The sequence below is a fragment of the Centrocercus urophasianus genome, unplaced genomic scaffold (assembly GCF_019232065.1).
Source record: "Centrocercus urophasianus isolate 14NV4802_14NV808 unplaced genomic scaffold, USGS_Curo_1.0 seq_11, whole genome shotgun sequence".
Classification (NCBI taxonomy): Eukaryota; Metazoa; Chordata; class Aves; order Galliformes; family Phasianidae; genus Centrocercus; species Centrocercus urophasianus.
Genome location: NW_024884253.1, coordinates 29,033,902 through 29,052,854, shown reverse-complemented (window position 1 = coordinate 29,052,854; position 18,953 = coordinate 29,033,902). Strand labels below are relative to the sequence as shown.

At 38.6% G+C, this 18,953-nt stretch overlaps 1 protein-coding gene across 1 annotated transcript in view; it reads left to right on the top strand.

Moving 5' to 3' along the window:
- Positions 1–278: 278 nt before the first annotated feature.
- The window catches only part of HNF4G (hepatocyte nuclear factor 4 gamma), a 57,272-nt gene continuing 38,597 nt past the window's right edge, over positions 279–18,953 (top strand). Inside the window, exon 1 of the mRNA XM_042808967.1 lies at positions 279–503. The gene's annotated coding sequence lies outside the window, so the exon portion shown is untranslated. The remainder of the gene's footprint in view (positions 504–18,953) is intronic.

The following is an 18,953-nucleotide window of genomic DNA, read 5'->3' as shown; positions in this document are numbered from 1 at the left end:
ACCTCCCCCCGCGCTGCCCGCAGGCCGCGCCACTGGGCCGATGCCCCGAGGGTGCCGGGCAGGGCGGCGGAGCCCCGCCGGAGAGCTCCGGGCCGAACCGAGCCGAGCCGGGCCGGGAGCGCCTCGCACGGCAGCCGGCGGAGCGCAGGGTGCGCGCAGGGCCAGCCGCGGGCTGAGCAGCTTTCAGTTTTCATTGAAGCTGCTGGTTACTGTTTAACATCCCCACCCACGTTTGTTTAGTAAATCGATCTGATGCTTGGGCTGAGGCTGCTGCCCTGTCGCCATTGAGCAAAGTTAATTCTCCCTCTGCACACACACACAAACACACGCACACTCCTCCGCCTCTTCCACGCTACAGCGTACGGTGCCGGCCGCACCGAGAGAGGCACGCAGCGCAGCGCCGGGACCAAACGGGGGGTGCGGGGAGGCGGCCGGCCCGGGGGATGCCGGCGCCCTGAACCGCGAGCGCGCCGCGGGGGCCGAGGGACGGCGCTGTCCCGCCGGTAAGTCCGGGGCTGGCAGCAGCGTGACGAGGGGCAGCCCGGCGGCGGGAGGAGGGCGTGCGGGCCGGGAGCGCTGCCCAGCCGGCGGGAGAGCGGACAGCAGAGCCGGACTGGGGAAGGGCGGGGTTGGAGAAGAGGGGGGGAGGATGGGGGTTCGATTACATACATCCACTTTTTTTTTTTTTTTTTTTTTTTTTTCCCCCCCCAAAGAAAAAAGTCTAGTCACGTGTCTCTGTTGTCGGCATGAGGGCTGCTCCGCAGAAGCACGCCGCACGCTGGGCGCAGCCTCGGGCCCCCGGGGCGGGGTGTGCTGCCGCTGCGGCCGTGGGTCGGAACGTGGGAGCCGGCGGACACGGCCCCGGCACTGCTGCTGCGCTGTGCAGCCGTCTGCGGAGCTTTTGCAGCCCCAGTTACGACTTTGCTTCGGGTTTAAAAGCATTTTCCGAGTGCCTTCTTCTTTTTCTTCTTTTTTTTTTCTTTATTAATTTCTCAGCCCCGCCCTCTCACAGTGACCTGTGCAGCAGGTGGATTTGTAGGAGGCTGTTCCTACTAATAGTTAGTGGCCCAGCAGTGTGCCTCAGTGAGGAATCCCAAAATACTTCCAGTAGGGAAAAAATAATGATTATACATGTAAGCACGAAACGATTATGTTTATAAACATGAAAAGGCCCAAGCAAGATGAGAGCCGAGGAAGGGTTTTGCAGGCAGATCCAGCAGTGCTGCCAGCGCACTGCTCCAGCACAGTAGGTGCACCAAAACAGGCCGCCTTGTAGCTTTATTGAAAGCCAACTTTCAGATGCTGCATTTCAGCCTGAATTCAACTTCCCGTGTGCTGAAGTGGGAGACATAGTCAAACATTTTCAGAAAAATACAGTAAGTTGCATTGGTAGTAGTATTTTAAAGCAATATTCTGTAGGGAAGTATGGTTGTGTTGTGTGTGACCTTCCTTGTTGTAGGCCACTCCTTGTACAATGAGCCATGTACTTTGGTTTATGGTGACTTCTCATCCATATTGTAAAGACACTGGAATAACTGAAGGTGACATCTTTGTTTCTGCTGCTGTGTTTGTTAAAATTGGCTCCATGTGTAGAACTGACCATGCTTCTCAGCTCTCCAAGTCCTTAACTCTTCTGTGTGCTGAATGGAACTACAAATGGCTTTGGAATTCTCCATGTTCCTTATGAACAGCAGTTCTCACAGCTAACATAGAGGCATATATATATACACACAGATGGTTTTCAAATATTACAAACTGTGCATCAACCATGTCATTCTTCTTTCCTTTTTCTTGTCATATGCTAAGGAAAAAGGGACAAAATGCTTACAGTGTTCTGTTGAAGATCAATTCACCCTTCTCATTATCTTTCAGTTTGGAAAACATTGAGAAGAAAACAGAATTTTATTTTATTTTATTTTTATTAATCTATATTTATACTACATAATCTAGTGCTCAGCTCCATCCCTGTCCCTGTTTCTATTGCTGAAGCACACCGGGCAGTCACTTCGTACATACAAAAAAGTATAATCAAGCATTAGTCATGTTAAGGATGCAGGATGATGCAGAGATCCAGACTGAATTTCCAAGTAGCTATTGTAAGTAAGTACCAATATGCAGTATAATGGTCGAAGATTTAGTTGGCATTGAGGTAGTACTGCTGTCTGTCCTGCCTCCTACCAATGAAGATACACTGGAGAAAATGGAATTCCTGAGGCCTGACAGCATCTAATTCCTTGGATGGTCAAGTTATACTTACTGCTCTTCTGCATGCATCACAAAAGTAGCTCCTGACCAGCTCCCTGCAAAAGGTCTTGTGGGATAAACATGTCTTTGCTGCTTTCACTCTCTTCAAAGTAGGCCAAAGTTGAATTTTAGAATCAAATAGGATTTGGTGTGTGTTTACTGAAAAACTGAAAAGATGCAAGAACAGAATTTAGTCATCGTGCTTGACGTGGCTTCTGTTCTGAACTTTGCTACAGAATTCATAGCAGGTGTATATGGACTCAGTACTGCAAGAGGTTGTTTCTGTTGTGTCTTCACTCTCTTTAGGATTGAGTTGAAAAATGGGGTCCAGCACATACAACCCATTAGTTCTAAATCTGCATCACGAACATCAGTTTTCACTGGCTTTTTGTTGGCTACAAGAATCAAAACATTACTTTAAACAATATTCATAGTATCCTTTAAATAATATTCTTTGTATGAAGAGATGTCCTGAAAAAAAATCAAGGTCGTTAATGTGGCTGCCCAGCCTCCACTTGCATGCTCTGTACTGGAAAGATCCCAGTAACCCCAAATGTGATGGAAGTTTTGGAAAATAAATCAAATTTTGTGCTTGTTTATTTAGGAATTAGATGTATTTTAACAGAACAAATTCACAAGTGACTTAAGACTCAATCATGGCAATCATGTGGCTCTAAGCTGACCCAATTATATTTCTATATCTGTTGAAGAGCAGGAGCAATGTGCTCCATTTATTAATTGATATGTGGGCACTTCCCATACAGGGAGATCTCTACTTAAGGATTTTGAAGTTCCATATTTGGCTTGATTAATTACACTTTTATCTAAGTGAAGTGTTTCAGCTGTTCACAATTCTTTCTTTTGTTCCCTTTGTGTGTTCAGAAGTGACCAAAGCAATTCACAGTTTGATATTAAGCTTGAAAATTAGCTTGATTTGCTTAAGTTACACCATGTTGATAAGAGGTACACAATACTGGATAATGGCATTATTTCAGTATTGTAGCTTGGTAAAGTAGGCTGTTTTAGAATATATGTAAAGGTTTTTATTTTTGCTGTTGTTGCCTGTTGTAAATGGCAATATGTTCCGTGATAGAATTATTTTTTGCAAGGAAAATGTTGCTCTAATACATTATAGAAAGGCATGGTTCTTAGGTTTTAATGTGCCTTAATGAATGATGCATTACATAACATATGATGAGAAAATATGGGAAATGCATTACTAATAAATTAAGATGTTTGAGTGTCTTGCAACAGCTTTGATTGTATCAAATTCTTTTCAAATTTTCAATTTTAAAACAGCACACCCTAAAAATCAGGTCAGAATGCTGTGTGCAATGTCAGAGCTGAGATCTATCAAAGTGAAAGGCTCCAACAACATTTTCAAACCTTTCTCAATTGTCAATTTAAGTTAATTGAAAATGAAAGGTCTCGGTTTCAGGATTGGACCATTTAAATAGAAGCCTGCTGCTTTCATTTTGTAGAAGGGCAATCTCCCTCCACATACGTGTTTTAAAAGGTTCATTCATAATTCTCCCTTCACACTTCTATTGGAAATGACAGAATTCATTATTTTGAGTTCTTGAACTATTTTTTTTGTAACTTGGGTGATGAATTGTATGAGATCTGGTTCATAACATGGAGCAGCAAACCACAAGATTTAAAATTCTCGATCTGTCTTCTTATGGCACTTAGCGGGCAAGCGCTCAGGAAGCCTCCATGTGCATCTTCTACTTCTTACACAGCGGTACGTTGGGATTTTTTTATTTAATATCAGCTAGGAAAGAGACTCGCACCCCTGCTTGGTAATTCACTGGAGGTATCCAAGCAACAAGGACATACATTACAGTAGCAGTATACAAGATGCTGTGCGAATTTTCTTTGCCTCCTGCTTATCTGTGAATCCAACCACAATAGACCTGTACAAATACTGCTGTTTTCTGTCTCTATTTCTAGCATGGCAACGTTTGCCCCAAGACAATGCCTGCCCAAACATAGAAATTGGGAGCAGGTGGGAGGGGGGCTTTGAAGGATAAATTCTCAGAACTGCACCCAAGACTAAGTTTTGTGCCTGTGAAATGGAAAATACAATTCAGGTTGGATTTTTAGTGCATCTCTGGCAGAGTTGCAGTGAGAAATGTTTCTTCACGTCATTTTTGTATGGGGTTTCTCTGCTATACCAGCTTGGTAACGCACTCAGAAGTAACCAGCTGCTTGTTACCCAAAATAGGCAGAAATTCAGGCAGCTCTTAGAATTTCCCCCTTTCTGTGTTAAACACAACATTTGTTCGTTAGCTGCTGAAGTTTGAAGTAGCGGCACCAGACAAGGAGTGAGATCATTTTATGCTCTCAGAGCAGTTCCACATACTTGAAAACTCTTCATGGCAACTGACACGTTTCCTCATGTATCTCAGGCACATATTGTGCTTCTTGCAGCTAGATTTTTCTTTTTGTTGCTTTGAAATTGATGACTGTAATGACTTATTCATATCACCACTTTCAGAATTGCACCTGAAAGTGTCTTTCAGACAGTGTCTTTTGATATGCTCTTCGGGATAATAGTATTTACGCCTTCTGCAAGGAAATGTCAGACTGACATTACACTGGCAGACAAAATTCCTTCTGCAGAGGTCTAGAGATGACGCAGAGAACTGAGATGTTGTCCATGCTGTGATTGCACATCGATAAACACTTACTCTCCTCTCTCTGCACTTGTAGTCAGGTGTTGGCTTGTACCTGCTGCTGCAGTTCAGAGTAATTATGATAATTGATAGAATTTCATTTGCCATGTTGCTAAATACCTGTTATTTACTCCCCTGCTCCATCTGCTAAAGAAGTTGAAAACAGTCTTCTGCTGGGCTGTTCGGTAGCCGCACTGTGACATTGACAGTCTGAATAGAGACCTTGTACGGCATCAACCATGCATATGTAGTTTCACACAATTTCTGGGCAGTTACCATTCGATCTGCACTTCTTTTGTCATCACAGAAATGGAAATATGGAGCTTGGCTTTTTACTTACGAAACAAGATACAGGTTTTATTTCAAGGTCTGACTTTGGTGGTAGATGTTATCTACGCAGCAGGTATGTATTATCTGTACTTAATATCCTTCTTACCTTTTGGAAGAAAAGTGGCATTCCCAGCTCCAGTGCCCAAATCTAAAATATTAAAAAAGGATCTACATTTTAATGTCTTTAATGTTTTCTAAGCCTTTTGTTTCAGTCCATGTTTAACATCGTCGTCTTATATTATTTTTTTTATCTTTCTTTTTTTTCTTAATTATTTGTCTCTTTGAGCTTTTGTGCCTTTCTATGTTAATTTTAAACAAGTCATTTTAACAAGTGCTTTAGGAAGACTTAAGAGACTATTCTTTTTCATTTACTTTGGTTTTGAAATGCTAGAACGTGGTCTAGCAAAAATTTTGGAAGGCCAGAACTTGGTCTAACAGAACTTTAGATTTGATTATTTTAACATGAACAATTGTAGCTGTGATCAATTAGGAAAAAAAAAAAATAGGAAAAAAAAAAAAAGGCCTTCAATTTGAATATGAGATTTCTCCTTCCCTGTTTCAGAATCTTCTAGATCATTAAGAGTTTAGAGTTGACACCCAGGCTTACACGGAAAGCAGTAAAAAGCAGTATCTTATCAAAGAAGCATAATCTTCAAAAATATGTTTTCCTGAAGAGCAAAATAAGCTACAGAATTAGGGTAAACAGTTTTAGTCGTAAAACTGTAAAATGCACTAGGCTAATTGCAGATGTATTAAACTAGTCTTGTGAGTATTTTTTGCTTGTTGATTGGTTGGTCAGGGCTATTTTGGTGTAAATGGATTGAAGAGAAAAAGAACTTAAACAGTTTTCAGAGCCTGTGCCTTCTTAGTATTGTTAATGTGCACTGAGAGTAGAACGTAACTGAGATGAGCAGAACCTCAGCTCCCAGGAATGAAGAGTCCATCCTGCATGAAAAAATAGAAATGCTGTTTTAATGAGTGCAGATTTAGTTTGAGATTTTGGGTTGATCTGAGTCCATCTCCTCAGCCAATTTCACATGTTTCATTCAAATGCTTTTGTTTGCTGGTAAATAATTCTGGAGAAGAAAAAATGCAAGTTTCCCGATGCAATTCATTTACGTTTCCAGGCTCAATCAAAACAACCAAGGCATTTTAAGGTGTAAGCACCATTTGCTTGTGCACCTCATCTCCCATGTATTTTAAATGTAATTGTCCCCATTAGTACCAAGAGAATACAAATCTTTGTCCATGACTGAGGTGAGATAGTAGCTTAAATCGTCAGATGCAGGGCTGCTAGTAACTTGATGCTGCATATCAGTGGCTGAGGTTTGAGTATATGCCTGCGTTAATTGTGGGAAGGAATGGTTGTTTCTGGGGAGTTGTAGAGTATTGCAACCTCTGTATATCGTTCTGTCTGAAAAAACTATTCATTTCATTTCTTGCCAAGAAGAGTGAGCTGTGTGGTGGATATGTAACCATAGATGTATTTGCCTGCTCGAAAATTGACAGAGGGCAACTCTCGTTTTTAACATCATGTTACTTAGTGGTACATAAAACAAACAGCTATAGCAGCTTTTCCAATAGCAAGTCTATAAAGACTTTTTTAATAATAGAGAAAATATGGGAAACTTCGAAAAAATAGGCTTCCATTTCAGGGACAAGGAAGTGCTAAACAGGTTGCAGACTTTGAGAATAGAATTCAAATTCTAACAAAATTTTCATCATTAAGTTTGTTATCACCAAACTTTCTAGTTGAATTTTTATCATAGTTTGATCTACTAGGTCAAGTAATTTATTTCCCAGTATGTATCTGAAGCTAAAATTAGGCAGAAAATGAAAGCCACTCCCAGTGAGTGTTCTTAAGTTTCCGATACCATAGAACATGAATGGACATTTTGAAATTAAGATACATGTATGAAAAGCAAATCCTTGTTGGGTAGAAAAGAACACAGATTTGACTGGCCAAGAGAACATATATATAAGACTGCAGCAAATTTTTAAAGCCTTTATGATTCATTTCACAGCTTTGAATTTGTAAGGCCAGCTTCTTGCTTTCCACAACAGGAAGGAAGGCATCGTTACAGAGCAGAGCAACTCAAGCCAACAAGGTGCTTGTTAAACCTCAGCTGTATGGGCAAGGTCATGAAGGAAAAACATTGCTGATAAGTATTTCATTAGTTGTGCAAAATAAGTTAGTTGTAGAGAAGCTACTCTAGTTAAGAACTAAACACATTATTCAAACCTGAAAAGCCAATGTGCTCCAGGAAATCACTGTGAATACAGCTTCTTTGTAGAAGTAATAGACTTCTGTTTCTCAGTTTAAGAGCTGTTCCACCTCAGACCAGTATAACAGACAGTAGAAACTGTGGGGAGCCCTGGCTTGGGTGATGGATAGTTGAGAAATCTTGAAAATGGCTGATGTGGTGTACTTCTCCACCAAGGATATATGTACCCACAACTACCGCTTGTGATTCTGGACACTTACAGATGCTTCAGTGCTCTTTAGCTAGATAAAGAATCCAAGACATTTTGTAACCTGGGATGACATGATCCATTTTCTCAGATAACAGGAAAAATCTGCATCTTGCTAGTGGTTGCTGCTTGAAGGAATCCTTTCCGGTAAGACATTTTCCATATAGAGTTTTGATTTGGCGTGATAAAGAACACAGACATATTCTTTATCTTCTTTCTGTGTCTCCTTTTCATTTTTGGTCAAATCTAGTATCGGCTGTTTCAGATGGCCTTGACTCTAAAGTCACTGTAACTATAGTAGAACTATATGGGAATTATATGGGATGAATGCATGTTTTCTGTGGTTGGTTGTGAGTCATACAAATCTGCAACTTGCTTGCATTCTGAAATAAAGCATTTAATAAAGTTCTTAGTATATGACCAAAACAACAAAACCTTTAAAAAGCTTCTCTATTAAACAATTCTTAAGGCTTAAAATTTTTTTTACTATATTTATTTTCTACATTTAGTCAGTTTAGGAATTTTGCTTGTCTCTATTAAACAAGCTCTTTGCTGTTCTAAAATTTATTTTTAAGTATAGGCTCCATCAAAATAAAGGCAGAAGTATTTATTTATTTATCCACCTATATGCTTATTTATTTATGAGATAGATCCTTAACAAAGTATTTCAAATAAAAATATGAGATTTAAAATCAGTGATTGACTAGACTAGGTCCCAGCAAAACAGATTTCAAATTCTTTGATTTCTAGGAACTTGGCTTAGAATACCTCAGAATAATGTCTCATATGTATTTTCTATGCTAGAAAATGAAGGCTTAGTTAGCTATATTACAAAGCCAAGTTAGTTTTCATCCATGAAAGTATCCCACATTTTTATCTGTTTCCCAAGTAATTTCTTTGTGTTTCATGCTATTTTTGTGTTGTAACTTGTGTCCCACGCTGAGAGGTTTAAACTTCATACATACTCTGTTGGTGTTGATACTTGTGTTCTAACAGTTCGTTTCAAATTTTCTGTGCGTCTCTAAACAAGGAGAAGTATGCACATTCTTATTTAAGCAAAACTTTAAATCCTTTACATGAACTTGACCAGTAGCATTTTATATTTTTCTCTATTATTTTGAATGTAGCACTCCAGTTTCTGCAGAATTGCCTTGCCCTAGCAGAAGATAATCGTGAATTTTTTATAGGAACTAGTGCTAATGGCTGATTGCATATGTGTGGCTTCTGTATGTGTATTTGGAGTTTGTTTGCTTTTGTTTGTTTTCAAGTAACTCACCAGCTTTTGCTGTAGACAGGAGTTAAACAGCTGGCTGCATATTAAACATGGTTAACAATTACAGCATGAAAAAATGTGACATACTGTGTTCTTCTTCTGTTGCTGTAGATTTCTTCCAAGCAAATATTTGGGTGAGGGAGAATGTTGGAGGAATTTTATTCTCTTTTTTTTTGTAGCTTGCTTTTGGGGAAGGAGCAGATGCATCATTCTGTGCATTGGAGGATGGATTACAATCTGTACATCTGTCGGGCTGGAGAGCTTGGCTTTAGGGCAGAAGGAGATGTAACTGAATTGAAAACAGATGAGTATCAAGATGAGGAATTTGGTGAAGATGGATGTAGGGAATATTTTCAAGGACTCTGCTCTCCCATGTCATTGTTTGGAAGAGATGAAATGAGGTGACTGGCCTCTGGCACCTGGGGTGTCTGTGTCAGGAAGACCACAGTTCAGACATCAATTCTAGCAGCTACTGAGCAGGGCAGTCCAAGACATCTTTGAAAAGGGACACAGGCTGCAAAATTCTTCATTGCAAGCACTGGGTTTCTGAGTACGCTGTTGCCTTATGGTTTTAGGGGAAGCAAAGCATGATCCAGCTGTATGCCAAAGAAATTTTTATATACAGAGAATGTTGCAGGAATCAGCAGGCAGTCTGCAGATGAGATGTAGAAGAACTAAGCCAGTGCTGAGATTATGCAAGCAATTTAGAAGGAGCAGACAGAAGGAGCAGATAATGAAAGAGATTATTTGTTTGGGTACATCTCAAGCTTTGGCCTAGGAAACCAAGAGCAAGAGCAAACCTAGAACTTAACAATGGGAACTATGGAGGAGGAGATACTCTAACAAATGTTAAAATGTCTGCAGATAAGCATCACTAAATTTGATGTTAGTGGTTAACATTAGAGGTGACTGATGACATCACATCTGATTCTTAGGAAGTAGTAAGATGAGAATAGAACAGGGGGAACAAAACTGAGCCTTGCAGGACTTCACAGAAGCTGGATTCTTTGCTTAGTAGGAAACAAAATGCTGACGCATGAAAAATGAATGTTTCATAGATAAAGTAGTAACAAGAGATTTATGTTCCAGTATAGCAATAGGAATATTGAAGGCTTTAGAGAATGTGTGCGCATTTCAAAGTTTGTATATACATATATATATGTATATATGCGAGTTAGAAGGTTACTTTTAATATGTTGCAGGTTGCCAAGTTCATTAAAATCTCATTCTGTAACATATGCACATTTATGGAATCACACCACAGTAAATCTGTTAAGAATGAGGTAATGCCCTGAAAAATCATGGGGAAATGCTAGCAGTTTTTAACTGTAGGCTAGCTTTTTAAAAGCACAGCTGAAGAAGTCAGAACAGTTTTATTAATAACACATCCGATTTGCAGCTGAATAAAGAATTCAAAGTATTGCTTTTGAGCAAACTGAAACTGTTTCAATAGTCACCAGGCTCTAGGAACATCTGCATTGAGCTAGAATACGCTGTTATTAATACGTCACTGCTATCATGTGGCGTGGGGAAATCATTAGCACCAATTCTGCACACTGTTGCTGTCTCATGAAGTTCAATTAATGGGGTTACACTGGTTTAAAATCACTGTGAAACAAGGAAAAAAAAATGAATCCCACCTTTTTTAGTAAATTCACAGTCGTTGGTGAAACATTTTTTATTTCAGTGCTAACTTTGCATGTAATTCTGTTGAAGCAATTGCACGGCTTGTACCTCAACAATGGCACAGCATGGATTTAGACAACTACTTACTCTTGATTGCAAAAATTATAGGCACCATTATGTGACAAAGAATTTTCTCACTTTTAGAGAACCTTAATAAATTTCTTTGCCCAATCCTTTTAACTTGGAAGTTCACATGTAGGGGCTGAATTCCAGCATTTATAAATGTTTGCTACATAAGTGTTTTATTTTCGGTGTTTTCCAGATTTTCTTTTGAAGGAAAAGCTTCACAATCTAGTCCTATGAGTTGCAGCTATTACAGCTCTCTTGGGGAAGCTTTAGCAGGTGGGGCTCTCTACAAAAGCTGTTGGAGGCATATAAAGTGGAGAAAAAGCACATGTACTGAACTGAAGAAAGAAATTACAAACCTTTTAAAAGGCAGTATGAGAAAGTGCAATAAATATCCTAAATTTTGAAACAAAAATAAATTATTCCCTATCTAAAGATTCTTTAAACAGAGACCCTCCACAGGTCAGTGCTTTGTGCAGAATATAACAACATAAATGTAAAGGTTTCTCTTGTCATCCAGCTTAATGGGGCTATTAAATATCTCAGATAAGACTCAAATTAGCACAGATGACTTCTAGGTGTTACCATTACATACATAATTAATATTTATTGTGATCATAGTTTAGCACTAGTAATTCCACAGATGTGTGATAAACCTGCTTTTTGATTTATTCAAACACAATTTCAGCTGTTTGTCTTTCATCTGGAAATCACTTTTGAGATCAAGTAGTGTATTTCAGTGAAATCGGTGATTAACACTGACACACCAGTGTCCCCGTAAGGAGGTCTTGTTTTTATTAACACATTCTCACTTGACAATGAGAGAGGTGATAGCACCTTCCCATAGTTCAGGTTTACTTGATGAAGCAAAATAGCTTGCAGACCTTGAGAGAATGGGACCCATAGGATTGGTTGTAGTCCACTTTCTCATTTGTGATTTTCTCTTTTTCATTTTGTTTGAGATTGAATTTGAGAGAGAGCTTTGTTCCGGACAGTAGTTTATGGCAGTGGGCTGAGGAGATGAGATTTCATTGAATCAAAGAACTAATACACAAAGAGAAAATATGTGAAAATTGAAATGACAAGGTAGAGTAGCTTGGTTGTTGAGGTAGACAAAATAAGTAGGTTCTCAGGGAAATGAGGTGGGGATTTTTTCCTGACCTAGATTTAGTTTGAACAAGAACAGTTGAGATGGAAAACCTAGACATTATAAAAACTTGATAGAAATAGAAAAAAGTATTTCTCTCTTTTTCTTGTAACTTTATGTTGAAAGATATGTAATGGTGTGATCCTACAGCCTGGAAGAGCCCAAAGCAGGGTTCATTTTTGCTAAGGTAACACAAGAACCATAAGCATAAGGTATTATAAGTTTATCTGATTAGAGTGGATTTCTTTTTACTTTATTTACTATTCAGAATTACTGTCAGAGCAGTTTGTAATACAGGAATGCAGAGGAAAATCAGTAGCACTTAAAAAATCTGTTTTCTGTTCTAGTTTTTTTTGTTTTTTGTATTTTTTTTTTTAATCTAGAACAATAGTATATTTATTTTCCCTCCTTTTTTCCTTTAGAATCACTGGGGCAAGCTGTGACTGATCTAAGACATGTGAACTACCTCTTTGTGAACAGAAGTATAAAGTCGTGTCGGTGCACCCATGCCGCAGCACTGTCAGAGCTGTACTGTTTTGAGCTCAAAGAGCCGGGAGGGCTGCCAAGGCTCTCCGCTTCCCAAGTAACTGTCTCCCCACTCTCTGATGTGACGGAAGAGAGAGAATTATTTTGCCTTTGATTAATAAGGACTTAATTTCAGTACAGCTTCCTTTGAGTCTTCTGCAATGCTCAGGGAGAGAACAGTCAGCGCAGCTTTGGTGGTGCTCAAGGGAGTGTGCCCCAGCAAGTGATTGTAGCAAGTGGGACAAGCCTGGGCTGAACCCCAAGCAGAACAGTATTTCTGATATTTTTTGTGTGCATGCTTTTGCTCTTACTACCTGAACAAATGTCCATTACATTCAGGTCACATCGATTTAGAACATAGGATAACTGTAACAAATTTGACATTTTTTATCAGTTAGCTAACATTTTCTACAGGAGCCTGTTTTTTCATATTTGTGTTTTGATTGCTTTTAAACTTCTGCATTGCTTCTACTAAATTGCTATGCAGTATTGTTCACAGCTACTCTGGATTATGTATTCTTTTTTTTTTTTTTTTCCCACTCTATTAAAATGATTAACATGGCACAGAATAACCACATCTCAACAAAGCACTTTCAGGTCTCAGTTCCTTCACCAGTGAGGAACACTGAGCAGAATGGCTGTACCTACATCTTATCCCTCTACCTCCTCAAATGGTGATATCTTACAGTGCAGCTTCACTCTTCCATTTTGCTGCTGGCTGAAGTCTTCTGTAGAAAGCTGCCTTGATTTAGAAATATTTATGGAACTGTACAAAAGCATACAGAAGTTTAAAAGTCAGTAATTCAATTTGACACTAACTTTCCTTATTTCTGATGTTCAGAGCAAACCCCAGACTAGTCTGAACCACCACTAGGTTTTCCATATATTACACTGATGCTTGTTAGTCTCATGAGGCTGAATGCTGTTTGCTGGCATAATAAAAGATAGCCTTTGCTCTAGGACCGTTAGTGCTTTAAAAGTATTATCAGCAAAGTTAATATTTCTACTGCAGACTTGACTTTCACAGCCCCTTCCCTTCTTTATTTGCCAAAATAAATCGACTTCATTTTCCACCTGTGGAAAAGGGGAGTTTACTTGGTCCATTCTTTTTTTCAGGCTGAACCTGAGGAATGGCATGGAGCTAGGTCAGGGTAGGTTTAAGTAGGATATCAGGAAAAGGTTCTTTACTAGAAGGCGATGAGCATGGAACAGACTCCTCAAGGCAGCAGCCATAGTTCTAAGCTGCTGAAGTTCAAGAAGCATCTCTATCATATGATCTGGTTTTTGGGTGGTCCTCTCTGTGGAGCCAGAAGTTGGAATTGATGATTCTTGTGGGTGCTTCCTGACTCAGAGTATTCTGTGATTCTACAAAATTAATTAACATTTCCTCTTTGAAAAGTACCAGTGCCTCTGTTTTGGGTAAGCGGATAGCTGGATGTTTTTCAGGTGTTGTTAGAAGAAGCAAATGCTTAACTTTGAAGAGCCATATAGTATAAAAAGGGCCTACAATGTCCAGTGTAACCATCACAGTAACTATAGTAAAAGGATTGAATACTGAAAAACAATGATGATCTATTAATTGATTGATGAGCTATATGAATAATGAAAAATAATGAAAAATCTGATTTTTTGTTTTTTGATCTAATTTTTCTATCTCTTTCCTCCTCCTTTACTTCTTGCTGCAACTTGCTAGTATTTATACGTGGCCCAAAAAAACTTGGCTGGAAGTGATTCTTTAAAATCGTCAGAAGATAGCTGGTTATTTGTTAAACAACCCCATGGGACTGCCAGGTTCCTTTCTTAAAAAACATGAAGTTAATTAGTCACCATGTTCAGAGAGTAGTGAGGGGTATTTAATACAAGTGAGAAAAGGGATCATTATAAGAGATAAGTTTATTAGGACAGTATTTCATAAAGTTCCCTTTCTTATTCTTATGAGAATCTCTTATATCTCTTACAAACATTAGAGAAACAAACAGTTGTGATAACTTCCCTAATTTTTACTGCCTTTACAGGAACACTGCTGCGGTTTAGGTTATGTTACAGAGGCTAGAAGTAACTGCCATGGTACCTTGAGAGAAGGAGTGTATGTGATTACTGGGAGGTACTAATGAGGTAGTATAACACTCCCAGTAAATCTGCCCTTAGTTTCACCCCAGATAGGAGGTAATAAACTAAGACTAGAGTGGTATTTTCAGGCCTCAACCAGTGTACTTTTGTATCAGCTTTTTTTTTTTTTTTTTTTTTTTTTATTACTGCAGAACCTTTTGTTGGTTTAAAATCTTGGTTGGCTTAAATCTTGAGAAAGTAGAATTTTACTCCTTTGCTTGATAATAAGTCTCTCCAATATTTTAATTTTATATGCATATATATACATACGTCATAGAATCATAGAAACATAGGGGTTGAGAGGGACCTCTGGGGATCATCTAGCCCAACTTCCCTGCTAAAGCAGGCTCCCTACAGTAGATTACACAGGAAAGCATCCAGGTGGGTCTTGAATACCTCCAGAGATGGAGGCTACACAACCCCTCTGGGCAGCCTGTTCCAGTGCTCTGTCACCCTCACAGTAAATAGATATACATAAAACATACTTTATGTGTTAATATATGTTTTGCTTATGTATCTATTGCAGTAGGATTGAAAATGCAGTGATCACTGTCCAATAATGGAAGAAGACCCTGGTCTTGCCCACCAAACACTTGATAAATGTTTTCAGCTAACTTAAGAAATGAAGTTATTTTCTACAGTTAGCTTGTCTTTATTCTTATCAAAACTGTGGGTTTTTCCAGTGTCAGGACACTTGATGGGCGGATACTTCTTAGGAGAATAGAGGACTTATCAGTGTTTGCTTAGGATCTATTACATTCTTAGCCATAAAAGTAGCTGTGCTGTCTATAGCACCCATAAATCTTAACCTAGTCAAGGCTACTGTCTCTTTCTTCATGTGAATTTGCATTTAAAACCATAGGCATAAACCAGTTGCAAATACCTGATTTCTTCACTGCAATTTTTGAGAATTGGTAACAGAATTCAGTTTGCAAAACTGCCAAAATTACTTAGCAGCCCTGCCACAGATTTGTGCTCTTTGCCCTTATAATGAAAGAATATTCCTTAGGCACATAATCACCAGAGGGCACTGTTACACATATTCTTACGGATGATTCTTTGGGTGAAGTAGGTGAAAGTCTTGGAAGAAATGGTATATTAGTTTTGATGTACACTTCTCATAGGGAAACTGCTGTTGACAAGGTAGTTCCAACTCTGCTTTAATTTCTTTGTATGGATAAAGTACATTCTTCTTGTTGAGAAGTGGCCATTGCTATCATTGTTGACATTTGTTTAGAGCTCTTATTTGTTTGATTTAGCTAATTCATGTCGAGCTCCATGTAACTTCTAAGAAATGAATATAAAAAGCTCTGAACTTGTGGATTTCCACCAAAGCCACTGAAAGTAGCAGAAGAGCAATAATATTTCTGTTCTTTTTATTTATTTTTAGATGAAAAGAATGAACAAGTAATGTTGAATAAAATCAGTAAATCAGCTTTAGATAGTTATTATGTCTGTTGTTTATTACTTAAAAAGTATATACTCAGGCATTGTGGCAACAGTATAATTGTGGAGGAAGTCTTTATATGTACACAGTTACACAAATTTGTATTTCTATTGGGTAAATAAAGATAGATGAGAAAACAAAATTATGATGAAAATACTTCAGGCTATGTTTTGTTTTGGAAATAGGCTACTTTTGCTAGTTTTCTTACAGCAAACCTTACTCCAATGCCTTTTGGGCCTGATCGCATACTTCAAGACTTTTTATTTGTATTTTTCATAGCCAAAGATTTTTTTGTTTCTCTAGGATACGTTTGGTTTTCTGTGTGTGTATTTTTGCTTCTCTTTGTTTAGTATTTCTGGTACCATCAAAATGAAACAAGACATGCCCTATGAAAATGGACCTTCCTGAACAAATGAACATTACCAGTTGTTAAGGCTTAGACATGTTTCTAGTCTTTTATTGACCATGCTCCAGCATCTATTATCTGTGAATATCAATGGCTTTTTGTTCATAGAGTGGATTTCTCATTTTTAAAGAAGTTCCTTATCACTGATTCGGTTGTTAGTGAGAGCTGCCATCCAGAGCCCAAGCTGGCCACATTGACTTCTTTGCTCCCAGCGGCGAGGAGACTGGCTGTGTTGTCCATGGGGAATGTCAGCAGTAGGAGCTGGAAATCCACTGTTCTTGCTCTATCTTAAGGATGTTTTCTGTTTCACCTGTTTTAGATTTTTCCACAGGAGGTCATCACAAATTATCATGATAAAATAGCACACTATTCACAAGTTGGTATTTTAAGTTGTTATTCTTTCAATGATCTTTTTACAGAATGATTTATATTTACTGATCTGTCTCACTATTCTATGTTTGTTATGCTCTTGCATCAAAATACTAGAATGTCACATCTGGCCTCTTGGTGCTTTGTGCTCCTTGCCTCCTTCTCTCAGTACTGTCCCATCCTGAGAGCGAACAACTGTCATAGCTCTGTCCTGGTGAGAAGGAAGCAAGGATCCGCTGCCTTTTCAGGCCTTATCGCAATGAAGTTTTTTTCATGGCTTCTTGAAAGGCCTTGATTCACAAGGTAGTGAAGTTTTTTGCAGTTGCAAATCTATTGGGTACCTCCATAGTGCATCCAAATCATGAGTATTGGATGTGGATCTTGTAAGCCAGTTAGAAAGATGTAAGAGGATTTGCAAAGGCACCCTTTACATGTCATTTCTGTGTCAGTCAGGATGGCAGCCATGACAGTGATACTGGGCAGGTTTTTGTAACTACTTCAAAAGCTTTGGGTAAGGAGAGGATAATGCTCCTTTGGGTAAGGGCGCATGACACTTGAGTTCTGTTCTCCACAAACTGCACTGGAAAGGATAATAGAACAGATGTGTTAAAACAGTCAGACAGTACTGATTCCATGGGACTTCTGAGTATGTCACTTTCTTTTCTGTTAAGTGTTTTGTAATTTTTTTGCTGATTTTTTTTTTTTTCCTGCAAGCCCATTTGATTATACTTAGTGCAGCCTTGATGCAGTTCACTTGAATTGCTGTATCAGTGAGATTTGCTAAAATAAGTCACACATGAATTGTAGGCCATTATCTATCATTAACTCATCTAGAATTTCATGGTGAACTAAGTGCCATGTATAATGTGTTTCTCAATTGCTACTGGCTATGTTGTCTTAGTGTAGCAGAATGTGACTGATACACAGTTGTGTGCAGTTCAGATAGATGGAAACCAATTTTTTAAAAAGAGCATTAGTTCATAATTGAAAACATTTTACATTATTTCAGTTATTTCAATTGATGTGTAAACATTAAAATTAAAATTTATCATATATCTGTTTTAGACTTATTAGTTGCATACATTTCTCATGAAGTTCATATCTGTGCAGAAAAAGAGCAAAGGAAAGCAAAAGAGCTCTTATTCAGGATATGTTTATTAAACTTTTTTTTTTTAAAAAAGAGGCATTATTTGAAGTTAAGCAGTTGTTTGTACTTTAAAAGAACATATTTCATAAAACAGATTTCATTTACACCTGAAACTGAGCTCTATGATTTGCCCACAAGCACATATGATTGCTGTAATCATTTACAGTTAATTGACAGCTGATGAGTTCAAGACAACAATGGAGTAGCAAAAACGAACTTTTGTCATCATGCTTCTCTATGGAGTACTTAGGATTATGGTCAGATTTCCGAAAGGGTTTATGCATCAAAAGATTCTAACAGGCATCTAGTGAAATACACCATCCCTATCCTGTGTCTGTAAACTGAAATTCCAGACTGACAGCAAAAAGGTACAGGACAAAACTACCATAAAAATAATGGTTCACAGTTCTCTTTCACATTTAAAGCAATATTACACTGAGCACTGCAGCTGTGTGTGTTTGAAGTCACTGTACAAGATTCTTGCTCTTTATCACCCTCTTCTGAGCATTAGCGATCTCGTCCTTCTCTCATTTAGTATTTCAGCTGAAAGTCACACATTTTAACTTGCTGGTTCCTGGCAGGATGAGGCCAGCCATTACCAAGAGCCGTGGGTTTTCCTGCAGTGCATATATAAATACATCTCATGGTGCCTGAATATTACTGAGAAATCTCTGTATCTTTTTATGGGACTACTCAATCTTCTGCTGGTCCGTTGTTTGCGTATGCTTCTCGTGTAGGTTTGTTCAATGCTGTTTTGCTGAGATGACGACTTTCCAACGGGACTGAGATTTCTGTTCTTGTCTGCTTCTTTACTGTTGAGAACTGCCTGGGACAGAATGTTCTCTATGGGAAGAACACTGCTAGGCTGGTACATTGCAGTCTTTTTATATCTATTCATTTCATCTAATCTCACCTAATTTTATGTAATTTCCTGTATACTTGCTAGGGCTTTGCACAGTTTTCTATACTATGTCTTCCAATAGTTTATGGAATGTTTCAAGTAGAATCAATGGTTGCCTATAAACACATTAATAAATATTTTTATGGCATAAAA